We start from the raw sequence: 20655 nt of genomic DNA, 5'->3' as shown, positions 1-20655 counted from the left end.
TGGCCTCTGGGTCTTGGCCCTTGTAGTTTCCTCTGCCTGGACCTCAGAACTCCATACAGATGGCCACGTCCCATCCTTCCAGGGGCAACACCAAGGGTACTTCTGCTAGGCCTTCCTTAGCCACCCCTGATGGCCAAGTTCATCATCCAGTTAATTGTTTGTTTTTTTCTTTTTGCTGTATGTGGGCCTCTCACTGTTGTGGCCTCTCCCGCTGCAGAGCAACAGGCTCCGGATGCGCAGGCTCAGCGGCCATGGCTCACGGGCCCAGCCGCTCCGCGGCATGTGGGATCCTCCCGGACCAGGGCACGAACCCGTGTCCCCTGCATCGGCAGGCGGACTCTCAACCACTGCGCCACCAGGGAAGCCCCATTCAGTGAACTTTTTAACAGTGCTCACCACTATCTGATGTTTTTCTTTTCTTCTTTTTTCAGCTTTGCTGAGGTATAATTAACAAGTAGAAATTGTATGTATTTTAGGTGTACAATGTGATGTCTTGATACAGCTGATATTTTCTTAGTCACTGATTTGTCATATGCCACCTCCTGTAGAATGTGGGGAGCCTGTGAAGTTGGGGATTTGCTTGTCTTCTCACCTCTCCCCACCATCTCCCCGCTGGCCTAGCAGTGTACCTGGCACATACCAGGTACACAGCTCAAATTTATGGAATGAGGGAATGACTGCATAAACATCAAACTGTGTTTTATTCTTGCCTCTGCTTTTCCTGCGTAATCAAGTCCCCACCCTGTACCCAGTTCATCATGTGACACCTCCACGTCTGGGTCTCTGCCCTAAAGAGCCACCTCATGTCCTATTCTCTCAAGCCTGGTCCTTGCCTCGCTCCTGCCAGGCCCACCCAGGTGGCCCTCCCGGCTGCTGCCAGCCCCCCAGGGGGCTGACTCCTGCCCTCCCCTCGCTTCCTGTGTTTCACCCCACCCACCCCAGCCCCGCCCCTTCGCAACGCCCACCACCTGCCTGTGCTTCCACGTGCCACGTGCCTCTGGAATCCAGCACGGCCGGCCCCGCGCACAAGCCTGCGCGCTCCCTGCGACCTGGCACTGGTGGGTGCGGCCAGCAGTTTGGCCACCGGCGTCCTGATCCTGCAACTCAAAGGACTTGGAGCTCCAAGTCGGGCCAATTCCATCTGCTGAATGTCGCTCCGCCGGCTTCCTGTCCTCCCACAGCCACTCCCTTTGTTGAAACCCCAACATTCCTCTAGGACTATGGCAATAACCTCCTACCGGCCTTTTTCCGTATCAGCTCTTTCTCAACTGCGCATTGGATTACTTTCACAATTAGAAAAGCCAGCCATGAAAACACGTATTGAGCGTATGTTTTGTGTAATGTATACTGTCAGACAGTAGGAAGGGTACAAAGATGGTACAAGGGATGACTTCTCACCACTGTGTGCCTCACATGATCTAGTGGGGGCCATGAATCAAGCGTACCAGGAGCTGGTTTGCGAGGGAAATGCGGTGAGTGCCGTGGGGAGGGAAGATACCTGTGAGCATGATAAAATACAAAGATGAGTAAACCGGAGACCGGGGAGGCGTCCCAGAGACCAGAGAGGACGAACTTAGACTGTGAGCCCAGCGTGACGAGCCCCGGCTCCTCCAGCCGCTCCCCAGTGGCTCTGAGACCCAAGCAGGTTTCCTTGCCCAAAGTCGATGCTCAGTTAATCCATGTGGAATGAGTAAATGACTCTAGTACAACCCTTCTTATTTTATATAAGAGGAAACTGAGGCCTCCAAGAGTTAAATGAGTTGTTACAAAGTCATAAAACTGATCAGTGTTTGACCAAAGCCCAAATCTGCCCCCAGCCAGGGCTCTTTCATCTGCATGGCTAACCTCGGCCTTTTCTTCTCCGAGCTAATGGGGCCAACTTATTTTATCTTTCCTTTCAGTGTCATGTTTATATCCTCTTAAACATCTTCTGTAAGAGAAGAGCAGGTTAGGCAATTCTTGGCATTCAAAATAAACTTTTCCCATGTTTGAAAACTTGACCCTAAGAACACAGGGCGCTTGCTTTGCTTAGGAAGCTCCTGGTGTATTTGATTATTGAATATGAAATAAGTACGACTGCATATGGTGCCACCTTGCTGGAAAGAACGCACACACTTTGATGTTCTCCCATCGACTTTATCCTTTGGGCAGGGTGTCCTGAACTAAAATATGGCATTTTTCCAGAATAATTCTATGTCTCTGTAATATAGTGCATAATCCGCATATTGTGAGCTTTCAGAGCACACACACAAATATGGCTGTGTGCTGTTTATTTATTTTTTTAGAAGATGTTGGGGGTCGGAGTTTATTAATTTATTTATTTTTGCAGTGTTGCGTCTTCGTTTCTGTGCGAGGGCTTTCTCTAGTTGCGGCGAGCGGGGGCCACTCTTCATCGCGGTGCGCGGGCCTCTCACTATGGCGGCCTCTCTTGTTGCGGAGCACAGGCTCCAGACGCGCAGGCTCAGTAGTTGTGGCTCACGGGCCTAGCTGCTCCGCGCCATGTGGGATCCTCCCGGACCAGGGCTCGAACCCGTGTCCCCTGCATTAGCAGGCAGACTCTCAACCACTGCGCCACCGGGGAAGCCCTGGTGTTTATTTTTATTGTGGTAAAATATACATAAAATATACCATTTTAACCATTTTAAAATATATAATTCAGAGTTATTTAAATACATTGACAGTGTTTTTCAACCATCACCGCCATCTATCTCCAGAACCTTTTCATTTTCCCGAACAGAAACTCTGTGCCCATCAAACAGTAACTCCCCATTCCCTCCTCCCCTCTTCCCTGGCTACCACCAGTCTACCTTCTGTCTCTATCAGTCTAACGACTCTAGGGACCTCATACAATATTTGTCCCTCATGTATGGCTCATTTGACTTAGCATAATGTCCTTAAGGTTCAACCATGTTGTTGCGTGTGTCAGAATTTCCTTCCTTTTTAAACCTTGAATAATATTCCATTGTACGTATGGACCCCATTTTATCTCTTCATCTGTGGATGGACACTTGGGTTGCTTCCACTTTTTGGCTATTGTGAATAGTGCTGCTATGAATATTGAAGTACAAGTATCTGTTTGAGTCCGTGCTTTCAATTCATTTGCGTGTACACCCTGAAGTGGAACTGCTGGGCATATGGTAATTCCATGTTTAACTTCTTGAGGACCCTCCACACTTCCTTCCATAGCAGCTGCACCATCTTACATTCCCACCAAGGTTCAAGGGTTCTACTCTCTCCACATCTTCACCAACACTTGTCATACTCCAATTTGCTTTGCATTTTTGTTTGTTTATGTTTTTAATAATTATCATCCTAATGGGTGTGAAGGGGTATCTCATTACAAGGTTTTGGTTGCCTCTGTGTGTGTATATGTATGCATGTGTGTGTGTGTTTTGCTAAAGATAGAAAGAGAGTAGCTTCCTCTCTTGGGGCTACAAAAGGCCTCTGTCATTAGATCCAGAGCCCTGTGCGCTCGGTAAGGCCAGGACAACAGCCCCCAGAGAAAGGACATAACCCTTGATCTCAGCCCAGAGGCTGTGAGCAAGTTCACGAGAGTTTATAGAAGCGTGTTAGGCTGGGAAGCGGGCATCTGTCCATAGCTTTTCAGACTCACCTCCTAAAGATTCTCCCTCTTGGAGAGAGACGGAGTGGGGTGCAGGGGAGAGGAGACAGAGGATCGGGGTCATACGTCAGAGCCCAGTGTGGCCAAGCAGGGGACGCACAGGCCCACAGGGTCTTTATTAGGACAAGGGATTGGGGTCTCTCGCTGAGTTGCCAAAGCTAAGTATAGGACAGTCAGGGTCCAGCTCAAACTCAAAGATAGAATCACATGCCAGCAGGGGAGAAATCAAGAATCCAGTAAGGCTACTGGGGAGGTCAGAACCTCAGAGATTAGGACCTGGATTAAAGTAGAGGCAAAAATAACAGGAAACAAGGTCAAAAAACCAGAAGGTCCAATTTGAGCTTCTAAATTGGGATCAGTTACACAGGAAATTAGAGACAGAAGAAACTGAGGAGGCAGTAGGGTTCAAGGTCACTGACTAAGACGTGTTAAGTGCAGAGAAGCAGATTTCCAACAGGGCTTTGAGGTCACCCAACATCCCTGGCTGTGCCCGGTGGCATATCTTCTTCCGCCCAACTGACAGCCATTCCCGCAGGCTCACCTACTGTCACTGGAGGGCGATAATACCCTCGAGGTCTTTCTGAGGAGCTGTTAGGCACACCGTAACATGTATTTCCCATTTCTTCAGTGGAGTGAGCAGAGCAAACAGAAAAGTGAAGAGTCCTGCCCCTTCCCAAAATGGGTCTGCGCCACCGCCAAACACACAGGAGAAAAATGTTTAAGCTAGTTATGGGGGATGATGGATCCTAGAGAAAGATCAGTAGAGAATTGGGAGAATTGGCTGGTATGTGGGATTCTAAGATGGCCCCCAAGGTGACGTGCATGCGTAGTCCTCTCCCCTTGAGCAGGGGTGGGACCAGGGAACATGATGGGATATCACCCTAGTGCAAAAGAGGGGTTATCCTGGGAGGGCCTGACCTAATCTGAGGAGCCTTCAAAAGAAGATGAAGCATCAGAGAGATCGTCTCACAGTGGCCGGGAAGAAGATGAGCGCCATGCTGTGACCTGCCTCAGGGGGGCCACATGACCAGGCACTACAGGCAGCCTCTGGGCGCTGAGAGCCAGCGAGAAAACAGGAACCTCGGTCTTAAACTGCAAGGGAGTGAATGCTGCCAACAACTTGGATGTGCTTGGAAGAGGACCCAAGCCTCAGATGAGATCACAGCCCTGGCCGACACCCTGCTTTCAGCCTGTGAGACCCTGAGCAGAGGACCCAGCTAACCCATGCCCGGACTTCTAATCCAGAGAAACCATGGTCAGAATGTGTGGAAATCTGTTATGCAGCAATAAAAAGTGAATGCACCTTGCCTACTGGATGGAGGACATAAGCGGTAGGTATAAGCTGAACCTTGAATGTCTTTGATTTGCTCCCCGTCATGTAGGACAAGAGATCAATAGTCACTTCATAGACGCACAGATCCATGTGAGACCATAGCAAGCATTATCTCCAGCCCTCAGAGAGGCTTAAGTGCCTTGCTCAAGGCCACGCTGCTAATTAGTGGCAAATACAGTGGTCAGACTTCAAGGTGCCCTTACCTGGAAGTAGTTCTGCTGTAAAATGGGTCAAGAATGCAGAGTATTAGAAACTGCAAGAGTCTTCAACACCATCTTGTTGAAGCCCCTGCACTTTAGACAGGAGGAAACTGAGGTACGGAGAGATTAGGGGATTTGCAACATTCTTTCCAATTCATGAAGCCGTGACAAAGCACAGGTCCAGCCACCTAACAAATAATGGCATTCATGCAACTGCCCTTCCAAACAGAAATCAGGGCTTCCCTGGTGGCGCAGTGGTTGAGAGTCCACCTGCCGATGCAGGGGACACGGGTTTGTGCCCCAGCCTGGGAAGATCCCACATGCCGCGGAGCGGCTGGGCCCGTGAGCCATGGCCGCTGAGCCTGCGCATCCGGAGCCTGTGCTCCGCGACGGGAGAGGCCACAGCAGTGAGAGGCCCGCGTACCGCAAAACAAAAACAAAAACAAACAGAAATCAGTGGTGTGTGCCAAAAATTGATCCCCAAATTAATAAACAGCTAATAAGATGCATAAGAGATACTTGAGTTCCCGTGACAGCGAACCAAGTTGCTCCCAGCTCACACTGGACGTGTTAAATGGTCACTAAAAGGCCCGTGGCTTTATCCTTTCCAGGAAGCCCTGGCTGCATTGCAGGAGAAAGTGGGGAGGGCCGGCAGTGGAGGCAGGGATGGGCTTGTTAGGCTTTTTTTCTTAGAAGCTTAGAAACAAAAGAAAATATCGCTGCTTCGCCAGTCAAGGACCTTTTGTGGAGGTTGATGTACGTCAGTCAGATTTGGGTGTGTGTGTGTGTGTGTGTGTGTGTGTGTGTGTGTGTGTGTGTAACCGAACAGCCTGTCACAGCCTCATTTTCCACGATGCAAGTCTCCCCTAACTGATAACACTCTAAATAACAGGTGAGTGACTCCTGGCAGGAAGGAGATTGTCTGACCTCATTGTTTGCCTTTTCCCCCCCTCTTTGTTCTTCACAAATAAAGGTTTTTTAATAAACTGAAAGGTCCTCCGCTCTTGCCTGATGATAAAATGAAAGGAACCAGTGAGGTATGGTACAACGTGGCAGCAAAAACGGAGAAGCTCATCAGAAAATAACAAAGGTGCAAGTTAAAGATAAGGCGGCTGTCAGAGATTAATCCTGCCGCCTGATTGTTTTCTTTAATACCAAAGCCTGCAATAGCAAGCGATAAGTTTGCTGAGTAATTTGGTTTTTGGTAAGGAAATAAAAGTCAGGTAGGCCCCATAATTGATTTCCCTTTCTTTAGTTTTCTAAACATTCAACAACAACAACAACAACAAAAAGCCTGACTTGGCTACCCTTGCTTTCTTCCAGCTACACTGCCAATGCCATCCTCTTGACCGAGTCTACCTTCTTCATCCCAGAAGCTTCCAAAAAGAGGGTAGGACTGAGCAAGAAACGTTCCCCTCTCCCAGCGACATGAGGCGCGATTTACGTGGAATCCCTACATTCACGTCCGTCAGGGAGTGAACTGTGCCACCCCTTCCATAAAAGATGTTGGAGTCCTTACCGTCGGAACCTCAGAATGTAACCTTATTTAAAAAGAGCATCTTTGCAGAGGTAATCAAGGTCAAATGAGGTCATCAGGGTGCACCCTAATCCAATCTGACTGATATCCTTATGAAAGGGGTACTTTAGACACAGACACAGGCCCACAGGGAGGATGCCACGTGAAGAGGGCGGCAGAGGTTGCTGTGCTGCATCTACAAGCCAGGAAACGCCAAAGATGGCCCGCAAACTGCCGCAGCTAGGAGGGAGGCGGGGAGCAGATTTCCCCTCTGTTTCCAGAAAGAACCAACCCCGCCCACACCTTGATCTCAGACTTCCGGCCTCCAGAACTGTGAGACAGTCAGTTGCTGTTGTTTAAGCCACCCAGTGCGTGGTACTTTGTTAGGACAGCCCTAGCAAACCAACACAGCAGCCACCTCCAATACACCCAGGCAGCAAGGAACCCTCACCTCTAACCTGAACGGCTCACTAGGCCAATTCTGACCACTGTCTTCACATCCCTACCACCCACACCCCCAGCGCTTTCCTCAAAGCTTTGGGCACAACTGTAAAGAAGGCAGCCAAGGGAGAGAAAAACCCGGAGACACCTGCCTACCCCCTCCTCGTGCGTGTGAGAGGATCAGAGCCCCTTCCCTCCTGGGACTCCAGGGCATTTGGGGCAAGGGTGCTTAGACCAGGGCCCTTGCCACGTGCGCACACACGTGCCGCCTCTTCCGCTCTGTTGTCTCTGGTCGGTGAAAACGCAGAGCAGCGACCTAGCGTCCATCCCAGAGAGTCACTGGGAGGGAGATGCTGCTCGGAAGCCCTGAACGCCAGGCGGGAGGCTGTATCTCCAGCTCCTCGCCGCCTGGATTTACAAAATCCCTGTTCTCTTTTTTGGATCGGTGATCTTCGAACTTGAACGTGCATAGGAGTGAAACACCTGGGAATCGTGGTGAAATGCCGGCTCTGGCTCTGGAAGCGTGCGGTGGGGCCGCAGGGGCTGCTTTTCTAAGGAGCAGCCGGGTGATGCCCATGCTGCTGGCGGGAGCACCACGCCCGAGGTGCAGGGTCTGGACCCTCACGAGGTGGAGGCGTGGGGAGGGGTCTCCGCAGAGGGGGGTCCCCATGGTGGCCCGGAGGCAGCGCTTTAAGTGGCCACAAAACTCCGCAGATCCCCATGTCTCTGGGCTGGGAAAACCTTCAGGAGGGTCGGAGGGGAAAACACAAAGGAAAGGTCTGCGGGGGTGAAGCTGCGATGGGTGGGCTCCCCAAGGAGAAAGCGTGACGCGTGCACGTGCTCCCGGAGGCACGCTCAGAGGCGGCGCGGCAGCAGCAGAGTCTTCTCTATTGTGATAAAACGAACAGCCCCCAGGTTGCTCATCCAGCAGCTAATTTCTCATCTTATCTATTATGTGAATGAGATGGGAAAACGGTTTCTCGCAGGTACCAGTGACATGGAAGATACTGAACGAATTCCCTGGAAAAGCACGCAGTCACGTCCCTCCGCGGGCGCGCCAGCTTCACGGGGAGGAGTTGATGCGGCCGGGGCTGCCCTCAGTTGCAGAAGCAGTGAAGCGGCGTCTTTGCAGACGCACCCGTGTTACTATCACCTCGGAACATAGCTGAGGGGCGACAGGTCTTTTTGGGTGGTCATATTTCATGGCAGACATTCCTTGAGGCCCAGATGATTGGCCTGGGAGTGGTTTTGAGGGCCAGGCCTTCCGTGACCCATCCCAGGCTGGCTGTGTGATGGGGTGAAGGATCCCCTTCAGGAAGCAGGCCCAGCTCGCAGCCAACACCTCCTCCTCCAACCTGCCTTCCCAGCCCCGCAGGAGTCCCAGCGGCCCACACGCCCTCCTCCCAAGGCCCCTCAATCACAAACCTTCCCCGAGAAGGATGACAGCCCTGTTCTGTATTAGCAAAGAGGGTCTGGGGGAATCACAGATTTTCACGAGCACTTGGCGCAGATCTCTCTCACTAGCAGCAAAGAAACTGAGGCCCAGAGTGGTAGACAGATTTGGCCAAGGTCACCCAGCAGGGAAACAGCTGAGCCTTTTGGGTCCATGCTGTGGGCAAGGTCTGGCAGAAGGGTAATCTTAGAAAGCAGTGTCAGTGAGGTAAGAGGGTTGTCTAAAGACAACGAGATACCCAGAAAAACCCTCCCGACTCAGGTTGTTCCAGGTTTTGACCCGGAAACATAACACACCTGAGAACAAGTTCTGATGTGGAGAGACAGAGCCAGCAGCCGGCACGGGAGGGTCCCAACTTGGGGCGTTTTTGAAAATGCTGATGACTGGGCCACGCCTCTGACAACTTGAATCCGAATCTCTCAGGCCTCACGGTCCCTGTGAGCTTGTTAGAAATGCTGACTCTCGGGCCCCACCCAGTCCAACGGCATCAGGATCTGGATGATTCCCTTGCATGTAAAGGTTTGAGAAGCGTGCTTGGGCTACACATTGGAACCACCTCCAAAGGGCAAGGCCTGCTGTGAGTGGTTTTTTTGGAGAGGTGAGGACCATGGAGAGGACAGCAGGGCACAAATGTAAGCTCAAAGGCCTCGAAGACATGTTCCTCTGTATTCCAGTCCTGCAAAGGCTCAGCCATCTTCAGGAAAAGGAAGCGTGGGTGAGGAAGTGGATCCCAGAGAGGTGGTCCAGCTCAGCTCAACCGTATGACCTGGAGCCAATCACAGCTGACTCCAATGATCTAGACAGAAAGGCTGGTGATTCTGTGTTCACTTCGAACAAGGGCAAGAGCAGTGAGATGACTGAAGTCTCAGCGCAGCACAACTGGGTAAGTGATGGAGGGGAAGGAGGTAGGCAGGATGGAATAGCCGCTGGAATCAAAAGTAGCTCAGGGCTTCCCTGGTGGCGCTGTGTTTGAGAGTCCGCCTGCCGATGCAGGGAACGCGGGTTCGTGCCCCGGTCCGGGAAGATCCCACATGCCGCGGAGTGGCTGGGCCCGTGAGCCATGGCCGCTGAGCCTGCGCGTCCGGAGACTGTGTTCCGCAATGGGAGAGGCCACAGCGGTGAGAGGCCAGCGTACAGCAAAACAAACAAACAAACAAAAAAAAACTAGCTCAGCTGCAGCTCTATGGCCTTGGGCGAATTGTTTAACCTCTAAGCCTCAGTTTGATCATCTGTAAAATGGAGAAAATAACAACTCATTCATGGAGCCATTGTGACCTATCAGGAGCTAAATAAATAAAGCTGTTGACAGTTTTGGGTTACCCCTGTGCAAAAACAGTAGCTGTAATTAGTGGTAATTCAATTTCAACTCCATGGTCATTTTAAGGACATTATAAGTTAGTCAAAGACAGATGAAATGTGAACAATAATCTTCTCTTTACAGAGTAAAAAGCTAATGTTGTGGTTATAAATAACTCCCCTGGCTATAGAAGACTGTCATCTCTGTCTCCTCCAGGCAAGCCTAGTTTAATTCACCGCGGTGTTTTCCTACAAATGTAAAAAGAAGAACAATGATGAAGAATATACAAGAAAACATGGGGAGGCATGAAAATCAAAAAGGCATTAACTGATAGGGAAAAGGGAGCAAAGAACTAGGTTAAAATTATGCAGAAGACCCTCTAGATAAATACCAGAGTGAAAAGACAGCTAATTGAAGAATGAGGGAGTTTTCTTAACCAGTGCTAGCTGAGTAAAAATATAATTAGCTTTGATTCATGAAGATTGCTACAATATGACTCATTTACCAAAACAGTTACTAGCAGAATTACATTTGTTACTGTGAGAAGACCACGTGGGAGCGAGGACTGTAGTAAATACCAAGTAATGTTTCTACTTTCGCAGTGGCACCTTGAAAAAGAGTTTTGTTTCCTCATCAGCAGTTTTCTGTGACCCTGCTGCTCTCAGAAGCGCCTTTGGCTATTATCAGGAACACAGAGACCCTCTGGAGAGATGGGAGGTGCTAATGTCACCGCTCCCAACCAGGGCCTTGGGAATGTCTCAACTTTCCCCGCCTGGGCACAGCACAGTCTGGGGCTCAAACTTTTCTCCAAGTGAAGTCAAAGCTCCTCGGCAGCCATGCCCTTCCTTGGCTTTCATGCCTCTGGTGCTGATGTCTCTCTCCTTAGAGATTCCACACAAACCTAGACATTGGAAGACCTTCCTTATGGTTTATTGGTTGTTTTTCCATTCAGATGTTTTGTCTTTAACTCTACTGTAGGAGGCTGGGTGCTCATCCCTGTAGCAGAGAGCCGTTTAAACATTCAAACCTTCCATTCAGGGAAGATGACGGCTAGGTCAGTGCACTAGCACAGGTGGGAAAGCGCTGGGTAGAGGTAATCTCAAGGGTCAAGGGGACCTTAGAGAAGTTCTGGCCCAACCTCTTTAAGGATGGACATGGATGCAGGGAGTATGTGTGTAAGTGACATGAAGAGCCATGTGTTTTATGAAAACAGAATGAATGGCACAGGAAGAAATAAGAAGATGCATTTCTCACATAGAGAATGAGCTCTGCAGGGAGAAATGTCCAGAAAAAGGCAACAGCAAACAGTTCTGCAAGTACAAGAGTAATGAAAATAAATACAGCTTACAAGCCTAATGAAGAACATTTCAGAGCAGGTTGAGACCCTAACTGATACAAACGAGGCTCATTATCTTCCCTGGCTCTCCTGTTCAGTGTAGGACAAGAATCGTGCAAATAGAAGGAGATGACCAGGGCTGTAATGGTAGAATTATAACCCCACACCAGACCAGGGCCTCTTAAGATGAGCCATTTTCATTCCAGACCCCCATCCACCTGAAGGCCTGAAGACCGTCAGTGTAAATGACGCTTAGCTGTCCTCATTGTAGGGTAATTAATATGTTAAGAGCCACCCACATCTCTTTCCTCCAAATATGCATAAGTGCATCAGTATTTCCCTAAAGCCTGGAAGCTAAAGATGATTCCAGAGAAGATTCTCAGGCTGAGACCGACCACACTCTTTATTAAGTGCCTACTATGTTCTAGGTATGGGGCTAAGTACTTTACATGCATTAGTTTATTAATCTCATCCACAGGCCTAGGAGGTAGGTATTATCAATACCCCCCACTTTTAAAATTGAAGTACAGTTGATTTACAATGTTGTGTTAGTTTCTGGTGTGCAGCAAAATGATTCAGATATATATATATATGTATATATATGTATTCTTTTTCATTATGGTTTATTACAGGATGTTGAAAATAGTTCCCTGTGCTCTACAGTAGGACCTTGTTGTTTATTTATTTTATATATAGTAGTTTCTATCTGCTAATCCCAAACTCCGAATTTATCCCTCCCGTGCCCCCTTTCCCCTTTGGTAACCATGTTTGTTTGCTATGTCTGTGAGTCTGTGTCTATTTCGTAAATAAGTTCATTTGTGTCATATTTTAGATTCCACATATAAGTGATATCACGTGATATTTGTCTTTCTCTTTCTGACTTCACTTAGTATAATAATCTCTAGTTGCATCCATGTTGCTGCAAATGGCATTATTTCATTCTTTTTATGGCTAAGTACTATTCCATTGTATATATATACACCACATCTTCTTTATCCATTTATCTGTCAATGGACATTTAGGTTGCTTCCATGACGTGACTGTTGTAAATAGTGCTGCTATGAATGTTGGGGTGCATGTAGCTTTTCTAATTAGAGTTTTCTCAGGATATATGCCCAGGAGTAGGATTGCTGGGTCGTATGGTAGCTCTATTTTTAGTTTTTTGAGGCCCCTCTATAGTGTTCTCCATAGTGGCTGTACCAATTTACATTCCTACCAACAGTGCAGGAGGGTTCTCTTTTCTCCACACCCTCTCCAGCATTTGTTATTTGTAGACTTTTAACTGATGGCCATTCTGACCAATGTGAAGGGATACCTCATTGTAGTCTTGATTTGCATTTCTCTAATAATTAGCGATGTCTTTTTACGTGCCTATTGGCCATCTGTATTTCTCCTTTGGAGAAAAGTCTATTTAGGTCTTCTGCTTATTTTTTGATTGGGTTGTTATTGAGTTGTATGAGCTGTTTGTATATGTTGGAAATTAAGCCCCTGTTGGTCATGTCATTTGCAAACATTTTCTCCCAGTTCATAGGTTGTCTTTTTGTTTTGTTTACGGTTTCCTTTGCTGTGCAAAAGCTTATAAGTTTTCCCATTTGTTTATTTTTGCTTTTATTTCTATTGCCTTGGGAGACTGACCTAAGAAAACATTGGTACAATTTATGTCAGAGAATGTTTTGCCTACATTCTCTTCTAGGAGTTTTATGGTGTCATGTTTTATATTTAAGTCTTTAAGCCATTTGAGTATCAATACCCCCATTTTAAAGAAAAGGATAACTGAAGCTCAGAGAGGTTGAGTAATCTGCCCGCAGTCAAACAATAAGTGACAAGTCAGAGATTAAAACAGAAAACCAGGTTTGATAGGTTATTTTGGGGGTCAGCCTCTATGAGGAGGTGACAAAGATGAAACAGGCAGCTGTGTCAGAGCAGACAGGAAGGGATGAATCATTCTATGCAGAGAAAGGACCAGTACAAGGGCCCAGAGGCAGAAAAGAGCTTGGGAGGTGTAAGGACCTTTCAGGTATCTATTGCTGAATGACAACCTGCCCCCAAACTGTGGCTTGAGACAACACGTCTCATTCATTGGCTCATGGTTGTGCAATCTGGAGAGGACTCCTAGGGATGTTTCATTACTGCTCTGTGTGCTGCCAGCTGTGGAAACACAACTGGGGCTAGAGAGTCCCTTCCAAGGCAGCTTACTCATGTGGCGGGAAAGCTGGTGCTGGCTGTCAGCTGGGAGCTCAGCCAGGGCCTAGATTCTCCTTCACACAGCTCCACACGGCTGCTCGGGCTTCCTTGAGCATGGCGGCTGAAGCCCCAGAGGGAAGACACGGAAGGCAGCAGCCCTTTCAAAGGCAAAACTCAGAAATGGCACAGTGTTACTTCCACCTTTTTCTATTGATCTACTCAGTCACAAGCCCAGCCCCAATTTAGTGGGAGGGATAACAAAGAGTGAAGAAAAAGCCAGTGTGATGGGATTATAATTAACCAGAGAGGGAGGAGCAAAGGAAGGGAAGGGCCCCGGAACAAGGTGATGGAAAGAGCATTTACAGCACTTTGCTGGCCCTGGGAAAACGTCTGGGTCGCACTCTGCGTATATAATAAGAAACGCCTGCTTCTGTTTTGGACCCTTGCTCTTACCTCAACCTTAGCGGAAGACTAAGAAAAGTAAACACTCAAGGGATTTCATTTTAAGTCCACAGGTCAAATCTGCATGCACATAAGACGCTTTAATTCAGATATTTAATGAATCTGAGAAATTAGTACACTGTTATCCTTCGATATAAGCTTCCCCCAGATCCTATCTGAGTGACCCACGTAATCACACCAGGTTTCTAAGACATAGGAGTAATGCCAACATACCTCACCAGGTACCGTCCCAGGTAGTGCCACACCACCTTCACCTGGAGAAACAACCACAGCTTGTTCTCTTTTCTACCCACCACCTCTAAACACATTATACTCCTGAAAACTGAAATCCAACAACCCTTCAGTCTGTCTGTGTATAAATACCCCTCTGAGGTCAGGAAGCTTGGCTGTGCCCGTACCTCTGAGCCACCAGCTCCAACACGACTCCCCAGCGTTTCTCTGTCTTCCGGGTTAGAGAACTGGGTCCATTTGTGCCAGTTAGAGTCCTTAGACAACGGAGAATGGAGGAATAGCTGTCCTTTGTCGATAGGGCCCTGAATTTCTCTGTGTATCAACAGGTGTAAAGGTTACAACACCATGGAGATTGGCACGATGCTGATAAGCACATATTAAATACTTTCTCTTCTGAGCCACTGAGGGTACCAAAGTAAGTGAGACACACTCCAAGTTCTTGAGATGCTAAGTATAGTGAGAGGAATTACCCATAAATAGATCTTTTCGGTACAACGTAGTGCGTCCAGTGATAGAGGCATTCAAAGGATGCAGTGAGATCACAGAAGTGGGGAACCTAGCTCAACTTTTTGGTGGCAGTGCAACAGGAGAAACTTCCTGGAGGAGGTGATTGGGGGCCTGAACTGAGAAGGAGGCGGAGGGGTTAGGTAAGGTGTTTCAGCAGAGAGAACACTGGGAAAGAGGCTCACTGGTGTGAGCCGTCGGGTATGTGTGTGTTTTGAGGCGGCAGGTACGTGACAAGACAACATTTCTGGAATAGAACTTTAATGCAGATTGTGGCCAGGGATGGGAGGGCAGATCACAGAGGGCTATGTACACTATATTAAGGAACTTAGCATTTATTCTGTAACTATCAATGATTTTTTTTTTTTTTTTTTGCGGTATGCGGGCCTCTCACTGTTGCGGCCTCTCCTGTTGCAGAGCACAGGCTCCGGACGCGCAGGCTCAGCGGCCATGGCTCACGAGCCCAGCCGCTCCGCGGCATGTGGGATCTTCCCAGACCGGGGCACAAACCCATATCCCCTGCATCGGCAGGTGGACTCTCAACCACTGCGCCACCAGGGAAGCCCTGTCAATGATTTTTAAAGAGGATAATGACTTTATCAGATTTATATTTTAAATAAACTGTTGTGGTAGAAATATAAACAAAGACAGTATTGAGACAATGTTGAAGGCAGGGGAGCCAGTAGCAAGTACTAACCCAATTTAAGGGAAATAATGACAGATCTATGGTAATGGCAGTGGGAATGGAAAAGATGCTTCAGAGCTGAGAAACATTTATGAGGTTGAGTTATCAGGATTTAGCAATAGATTTGATGTAAGAAGGGGAGAAGCTTGGGAGACTCCTGGACTTGGGAAAATGACCAAAGAATGAGAACGATGCACAGAGAAAATGACGAGTCTAGACCAGTGTTGAATTTGAGGTGTCTAGTGGCTTTTCAAATTGGAGACGGCCAGCGGTCATTTGAATATGTGAGTTCAAGGCTGAAAGTAGACATCAAAGCTTGAAAAATATGTATGTGTGTTCTTATAACATGGGAAGCAAACAATATACATGGTTGAGATTTTGTAGATTCTGAAGACTACTGAACATAGAATAGAATCCTAGCACTCCTCACTTGTTAAGGGCGGGCAAGAGGAGAAATAGTCATAGAAGAAGCATAAGAACCCGCACAATCTGGTTAAACCAGACCTGATTCTCCTCTCTTCCTACCGCTGGCGCCACCGTACCCAACAAAGGACCTGACAGGTACACATGTGGACACCCAAGCCTGCATGCCCAGGCTCTGCCTACATCCCTCTGCAAATAGCCATTCCTTCCTTGGCCACCCCTTCGGCCTAGAGATGCACACACAGCGGGTTCATCCATCTTTGGGAGAAAGGATTTGGGGAAGAGGCCCGTGCAAGCCATGGAAGCAGATTCATGGCAATCTGTACGAGGAATTCTGGGGTCCTGCAGACTTATAGCACGTGGGATGAGTACACAGGAAAGTAAGGTGTAGGCTCTGGATGGACATGTCCCCTTAGCTCCACATACCCCTTGCCCTGTAGGGAGGAGCCCAGGGGCCAGAGGCCAGAATGGTGCTCTTTAAAGCACAGGTGCAGAGCAGGGCCCCTCTTGCCCAGGTCTATGGGTAGAACAGTCCGATAGCCTCCGTTTTCTTGATGAAACACGAAAAAGCTAAGGTTATTTGCTGAGACAGGTTGGGTGGAGATCCACCTAAAGGAATCAATGCCACCTTGATTGTTTGGTTCTTTTAACTCTTGGGAAACATAATATCTGAGCAGTTTGCCATGAGAATTTGTTTCTTGAAGCAGAACCATGCACCAGGCAATCAAATATTGACAGGAATCCCTAAGGTGCTACAACTTACAGGCATTCACTTGGTAGATTGTGTTCCTCCTCCCTGTCAACCTCCACCAGCCCATAAAGTTTGCTTTGTGACAAAAGCATAAACTAGAAGGGGAAAAAAAGGTGCATCACCCATCCTACTTCAAAGCCAGAGGGCTATTAAACCTGATTTTGGCTCAGGAGTCATCAGCAGTGTTGAAAGCAGGTCACCTTCAGAACGATCTGTTCATCACAAACACTACTGGGCTTTATTATGGGTGGGTCTTCTCTCCTGCCTTAAAGGCAAGTCTGAGTTCAGATGACATCAGTGGCCAGCAGAGACAGAGCCAACCGAAGGTGGGATGTCCAGAGAGCAGTCTTTAAAATTTTTAAATAATATTAACTTTCTTTCAAAGAAAATGAAATGCTTTAAAATGGAAGAAGATAGCATGAATTAAATAGCAGAGCAATGACTAAACACCAGTTATATACTTTTTAAAATATTTTTATACATTTGTAAAATGTTCATAATGTTACTTTAAAGGAACTTGAAGTTCTCTCCCTGTATATTATACTCAAACATTGACCAAATGGTGATTTTTTTTAATACTAGGATTTTAAAGACCCTTTCTACCATTAATTTCCTATAATGGCTGCTGAAATCTTATTATCTGCATTGTATTGCTAGGAAAACTAAAATATAGAGCAGTTAAGTGACTACACAGTGAAAAAGGGGCAGAATTGGAGATAGGACCAATAATTCCTCCAACCTATGAAATCATACTTCCTGCTAACTTAGAGGTGCCTGTTTGCACGCTCATCTACTTTTTCAACTCATGGCTGGTGAAGTTCTATATGCTGACCCGTTAGGACTCTATAGCTGGTCAACACCTAGCTACGTTTTAGGTTCTGTTAAATAATTTCATTACAAGAGTCAGGGGCATCCAACTTGAAACTTTGTCTTTGAGGACAAAATAACTTATGACCTGTTGTCCAATGTGCCACATGCCAACAAAAGGAAGTCCTGGTTTAGGAGAGGGGTGGAAAGGAAACTGTTCAAGGATTTCAATTAAATTCATGTACAATGTATTCATAACTTATGGCCTTATATTAAAAATCTCTGTTGGTTGAACATCCCTCTGCCACTTTAATTTATCTTTTCTCATAGCAATTATAACTGACCACCTTACATTTAGGTCTCTGTATGCCCATTTTATTTTCCCTACTAAATTCTACGGCAGTGATCGTGTCGTATGTCATGTGTCCTCCACAGTGCATCACAATGCCTTGCTCATGGTAGCTGCTCATAAGATGTTGCTAAATGGAAAGAAAAAAAAAACTTTGGATTACATCACTAGCCTAAGATTCATGTCCGGCAGAACCAGGCCTACCCATTAGCTAAATCCTAGGACAGAGCCCTGGGTGGGATGAATTGCAGGTGGAAACTAGGAACAATTCTCATGCTCTAAAATCACAAACCAAATAAAGGGCTGCGCATGAGAGAAAAGCTGCTGTTGGAATTAACAAAGAAAAGAAAATAGATACAAACTCTGCAATTAGTTTCTGTTCTGACAGCAAGGAGGAAGATCCATATATTTCTCATCAAGCCCAAAAGACTATGGAGATAAGAAATACACATCTGAAGTGAAAGATGTTTATTTCGATGCCATGGGGAACTCTTTGATGGTGAACTTGCACTGGGGGAAAATCTGTTTATTGTGAAGTACATGGAAAGCCCCAAATAATTATGAAGCATCCTGCACAGGGGAAGAAAGGAAGTCAATAACAGTATTCCAATGTGTGTTGTATCTAAACTAAACTACAAAAGTAGCTTTTTACCATTGCATGCAAATGATGTCTGGAAACTAGCCTAGTTCACATAATTGCACAGCTGTGGGCAGTCTGGCTTCCAAAATTCAGGATGCATCTTGATAACATGTGTCAGACCCATAAAAGGGTTAATTTTGAAAACAGCCACTTTCCTATACAGATGGAGACAGAGAGCCATCATCAATGTTTAATCAATCAATAGGCATTTATTCCTATGATATAAAGTTTACATTATCCTCCATCTGGAGCAAGTGGAGGAATAAGGAAGGGAATCTGTCAAAAGCAAAATTACTTCTTGTTAGCTTTGCCCCTGTAATTTCAGTTCAGCTTAGTACATGTTAATCTTTTTTATGACTTAAATAAAGCAATGAAAGTGATTATACTTTAACCCTCTTGTGAATTTCTCAAACACTTTAGTCTAAACCCAACAATTTAGACCAGGCTGGGGATGAGCTGCCAGATCTCTGTCTCAAAACATGATCAGATAATTGGCCAGTTGCTTTGTAGTTTCCATTTCTTTCCCAATTCTGTTAAAGCCTGTAGCTCCAGGTTTCTCAACCCCTTTCTTTCTGTGCAACTCTGATCTCTGTTGTAATTTACAAGTCCAGGAAGCAGTGTTGTAGAATATATGAGTACGGACTTTAGGTTCAAATAGACTGACATTTGAATTCCAATTCCATGGAATTGCCTGTATGAGTCTCTAAGCAATATGTTAACCCCTTTAAGACTCAGTTTCTTTATCTGTAAAATGGTGACACTAATGCTTGTCTTGAAAAATGGTTGTGAAAATTAAATGAAACAGCATGTGTGAAATGCCTGGTACAGGCAGACCACTTAATTCATGACTGTGCTGTTTCCCTGCCCTCAAATGGACTCGCTTGTTTTCTCTGCATTTAGATACTGTTTTGTTAGTGTTGTTTGTTTGTTTCATTTACTAGACTGTGGCTCATTAATTCACATGGTCAAAGCACAGTGTAGAAGCAGCAAATTTGTGTCTTTCATTTAAAGGCTAATTAGTAAAAGGGGGGGGGATATCAACCATGCAAATGTACTTAGCTGATCACCAGAGAGTAAGATTATTTATTATTAATTTGATATATTATTTATATATTATTTATTGTTATATAAGTGTGATAATTACCATTACTGGGATGGGAGGGGGAAGGGTGGTCAGTGAAAGTCCGTACACGTCTAACAGGATAAATAATACAGAGGAAGGCATATTGCCCAAATGCATGTACTATAGAGCATGTATGCGATTCTACATCATATCTTATCACCTGAGTTTTCTTAGTAAAAAAAGAAATGGATGGGAATTACAATCCCACTGTGCCCCTAGGATTTCCTCATTCATGCCTATGGTATTAAAGACTCCCAAAGGAAGGGTCTCCAGGCCTCCTATACTTTCAGTGACAATCATCTATTATGTACAGCAAACCTCCAGGTAGAAAATAGAGACCTGCCACCATTGTGTTTAAGTTCCCAGATCAACGTTGGCATTTTCATGTAATACAAAGACAGAGTTCTCATTGTGTCAGTTTCTGTTTAGTTCAGGGTGACGTGGGCAGCCTTTAGAATGCAGCAGAAAGTCAGTAGGTACTAACGAATAACGAATAAAGTTTTACTCACAAACCAGGCCATCAAATGGAAAGTCTAACTTGATTTCACAAAATCCAAACCATTGTCCACCCACTTGTTCTGCTTCTTGCTTTCTGTCTGCGCTACTTTCCTGTTCACAAGCTGCTGAACGACTAAGCAAACCTATCACACATAACAAGTTCAACCGCTTCTTTATTCTAACCTAGTCTTGGCATCACAATGAAAAATTCTTCTGTAGGAAGAATCTAGAGCACAGATCCTGAATATTTGGTAATTCTTATGTCATGAGGGTCCCACAGGATTGTCTACTGGGCATGCTCACAGCATGAAATCACACCTGTCAAGGTGGGAGAGCAGTGGTTTCATTTCTGACAGGCCTTCCTGAGAGGTGCAAATTTTGGACAGAATGTAGCCAATAACCGATCACCAGGACAAAGAGTGCAAGAAATAGTGCACTTTCTCCTTTTTCTTTAAATCAACCTAAGTCAAATTCTAAGTTCCAGCCCTCTGATGAATAGAAACATCCAATTCAGTCATTATGGGAGCTCCCCACCCTCGAGCCACACAGAGGTCTGTGGATCTTAAGTAGGAGTAAACCTCAGAAAGGCCCTGCTGGTTATGAGACATTGGGGTCACAGAATACCACTGGGGACTCCCCAGTCCTAGCCCTTTGGGATATGGCAGCTCACTTGCTTCTGCTCCACTTGTGGGGCTCATAAAGTCTTTGATGACCTGGAAGCCCCCTCCTCCTGCTGTGTGCATCAGCAGACAGCATTCTGATCGCGTCTCTCCCTTGGGCAGCTGCTACTGGGGCCCATG

The sequence above is a fragment of the Leucopleurus acutus genome (genome assembly GCF_964270905.1).
Source record: "Leucopleurus acutus genome assembly, chromosome: 10".
Taxonomy (NCBI): Eukaryota; Metazoa; Chordata; class Mammalia; order Artiodactyla; family Delphinidae; genus Leucopleurus; species Leucopleurus acutus.
This window is presented reverse-complemented; position numbering follows the sequence as displayed.